We start from the raw sequence: 3,821 nt of genomic DNA, 5'->3' as shown, positions 1-3,821 counted from the left end.
GCAGGAGCCGTTCCAGTCCTCCGCCTCTGCCCCTGGTTTCCCTCCTCCACCTCCAAGCTCAGCTCAGGTGCAGCCCCCTCTTCCAGGAAGCCTTCCTAGGTCTCCTCCCCTGATCAGGTGGCCCCCGGGACCACTGCTGTCACTGCTGAGGCGAACAGCCCATGAGGCACACAGCCCATGAGGCACAAGCTTCCTGGAAGGGTCAGGCAGAGGGTCGTCATGCCCATGGTGGCCACTGAGGTCAGAGCAGTCCACAGGCCCAGAGGGCTGAATCTGTTGCCTATTAACCTGGGCCCGGGATGGGAAGGAGCTGGACCCTGCCCTGTGCCCTGGAAACGGGTAGGGCCGCGGAGCAGCAGCGGAGGCTCGGTAGGCAGAGGCCTTCCTCAGAGGCCAGTGTCAGGGCAAATCCAGCTGCAGAAGTCAGCCCCAGACCCACCAGGTCCCACCACCACCCCTGCCCCATGCCCCCGCCCCCTCAGCTGGCCTGTCCCCAGGCGCACGCTGCACTTGCTTTACCTGGCTCATCATCCTTCCGCCCTGGGCATGTGCTGCCACCACCACCAGCCCCTTCCTCAAGCCTTTCCTTGAGTATGCCTCCCAGTCAGTCTCCTCTGGCCCTTCTCATTCAGTTTCAGCCCCTGGGACTCCCAAATACCCCATATCCCATACACAAACCCCTAGTCCTCTACTTGGCACCTTTGCTTTCCCCACAGGACAGTAGCCTTTTTTTTTTTTTTTTGAGACCACCTGCCAGCTGCTCCAGCTCCCAACTGACATGGAGTACTCATTTCTGCCAGTGGACCATAAGAATCAATTCAAGGGTCTTTCGTTTTCAGGAGGCTACTAAAGGATTCCTCATCCCTTGTCACATTCCACCCCATGGACCAACCACCTGTCCTACCTTCTTTTTTTTTTTTTCAGAGACATCTCTCTCCTTTATCTAAAACAGGACCTGGGCTCCCCACATCCAGCAGAGGACATGGGACAAGCCCCAACCACCCTAGAAGTGACTTTACAAGTTAATATATAAAACAACCCAAATGCCTGTCAGTAATGAATGGACACACACAGGGTGGCCCGCACACTGGAATATTACTCAGCCATGAACAGCGGGGCGGCGCTGACACCACGACGTGGACACATGACGCTCAGCGAGAGATGCCGGATGCACAGGCCACACGGTGTGTGATTCCACTTATGTGAAATGTCCAGATCAGGCACACCCACAGGAACAGGAAGCAGGTGAGCGGTTGTCGGGGGCTGGGGAGGGACCGCTGAAGGGGACAGGGTTTGTTTTTGGAGGTGATGGAATGTTCTGGAATTAGATGGAGGTGATGATTGTACAACTCTGTGAATTCCTGAAAATTGCCGAATTGTTTACTTTAAGTGGGTGGACTGTATGGCATAGGAATGAGATCTCGATGAAGCCGGTAAGAAGAAATATGTACTCACATGCAGCCGAAGGGCTGACCCCCTCGCCGAGGGCTGGGCTAGGGCTAGAGCTGGGGTCCTGCCCACCCCATGGGGCACTGTGAGATCCTGCTGGGCCTGCCCCGAGGCTCTTTGTGATCAGAAGGATCGGGACACAAACCCACCAGGGCGTCACCTGCTCACATCCTGCGGGCCCCCTGCCAAGCTCCCGCTCCTCATCGGCTTTCGAGGCCCCCTATCGCTGCCCCCAGAAACCCCCCTGTCACCCAGGCCCGGCCCTGTCCCGCCACGATTCTTTCATCCACGCAGCCTCGTGGCCAGCCTGCCCTCAAGCTGGTCCTCGCCTGCTCTGCCCGCCACAAGGCCTGGGTCAGGCTACTTTTCCGATTGCCGGCTCAATCCGAACTGTCCCAATGATGAGCTCTGACTGTTCCTGAACGCCTGCTGGAGACAGACACCCCAGCCAACATCATGCTCCTCAAACAGCAAGACTTCCGCCCAGCTGTCCCATGCCACACCGAGACCCTTGGGCCGCATGGCCAGGGCACCCTTTAACCTCCCTGGCATCCAGGGGCTGGGCCATCTCTCCCTAACCAGGCCAGCTGGGCCCCCTGGGCGGCTCGGACACCACACAGGATGAAGTCGGGTCCACGCCCACCCAAACCTTGGGCCCTGCTCCCCTCCCTCGCTTCTCTCTGAGCTGCCCCACAGCCCCCGTCCTGGCCGAACCCTGACTTGCTCCTGCCTGACCTGGCCCCTCAGCTGCCAGAGCCCCTTTCTGGTGCCTGGCATCAGCCCTCGCTCCCCCCGCCGCCGGCCAGATACCATCCCTGGCTCCCCATGGCCCCCAGCTTGGCACTCCAGGTCTGGCGGGACCCAGCCCCGAGAACACGAACAGAAGCGCTCCATTCTCCCCATGCTTTCCTACCACCGGGCCTTTGCACAGGCCAGTCTTTCCGCCGGGTGCTTCCTTCCGCCTGCCTGGGTAAACCCTTAAATATCTTTCACAGAAAAGGTCCATGATGGAATGGACCAGGAAAGCTTCCCCCCACAGCAGCTTCCCCTCCATGGGCTCCCCCGGGCCCCTCTGATCCTGCATGGCTTGGATGGTCAGCAGAAAGCATGTCTTAAGTGAACGAATGAGAAGCTTCCTGGATGGAGGAAGAGAGGACAGAATCTGCCCCAGATATGGAAAACGGTGATGTGACTTGTTTGTTCAGAACATCGACCCATTTCCCAGCATCGAAATCTGGGACCCTTGAGGGTGGGCCTCGAATGGGGCTGCAGGCGGCACTCCCAGGGTCCAAGTCCATATGGCACCCGCCCCTCTTCTAACTGCGCCCCCTGCTCGGGAAGGGGCGGGGTGGGCTCATGTCCCCATTCACCGGACGTGAAAAGTGAGCCCGGGAAAGGCAAGTAACATGCCCGAAGTCTCATAAGGAGTCAGGACACCCTCTTTCCGTACCCCAAATCAGCACTCATAGAAGGGGGTCTCTGGGGAGAGAATCCGGGGACAGATGTCCCCAGGGGCACGGGCTACTGCCAAGGCCACCAATCAGGCTGAAAAGCTGATACCGAGGAACCTTGCAGACCGCAGCCTCTGGGACACAGGACGGCACGAAGACCCCCTTCCCACTCCTCCCCACGCCCCCGGCAGCTGAGAGGACCACCGCCCAGGAAATCACAGTCCCACCGCCTTCCAGCTGTGTGGTCTCCGGCATGTCACGTCCCCTCTCTGTGCCTCAGTTTCCCCACCTCGCGGGGCTGCCGTAAGGATCCAGCGAATGCACACGGACAAAGCGCTCAGAGCAGGGCCCGCTGCAGAGCAAGGTCTCACTGCACGGTCACTAAGTGAATAAAGGGCCCTGGCACTTCCCGAGCTATTGTCCCATGTTCCCGCCACCACCTCCAGTATGCTCGACACATTCCTTCCTTCCCTTCCCTCCCCTCCCTCTAAATTGAATCCCCTTATTTTACAGGAAAGGTTTCATTGTTATCGAGACCGAAAAAACCAGAAGCCACTGCCGCAAACACCAGAGTAAAAACACTGAAAAAAAATCGATATAATGAAAATAAAAGCTTGTTATTCAGTTATCACTAGATACTGTTGCCTTTTAACCAGCTGCCGTCTCTGATTTGAAAGGGAGATGAGCAAGCGTGAAAGACACAGTAAGGACCCAGTTAGCACCCAACAGAGACTTGCTCCTTGAAGATGCCCAGCGTGAGGGTGGGTCCGGCCCACGCCCCGCCCTCACTCAGGAGAGCAACTGAGCATCTGAGAATGGCTGTTCCAGGCTAAAATCATATTCTACCAGCTACACCCTGAGACTCCCAGAGGCACAGCCCTTCACCAGGGGCCACATGGCGAAGCCTCTCCAGAGCAGGGC

Source organism: Pteropus medius, unplaced genomic scaffold (genome assembly GCF_902729225.1).
Source record: "Pteropus medius unplaced genomic scaffold, Ma_sr-lr_union100, whole genome shotgun sequence".
NCBI classification, from domain to species: Eukaryota; Metazoa; Chordata; class Mammalia; order Chiroptera; family Pteropodidae; genus Pteropus; species Pteropus medius.
The sequence above is the reverse complement of the archived record's forward strand: the minus strand, read 5'-3'. Positions refer to the sequence as shown.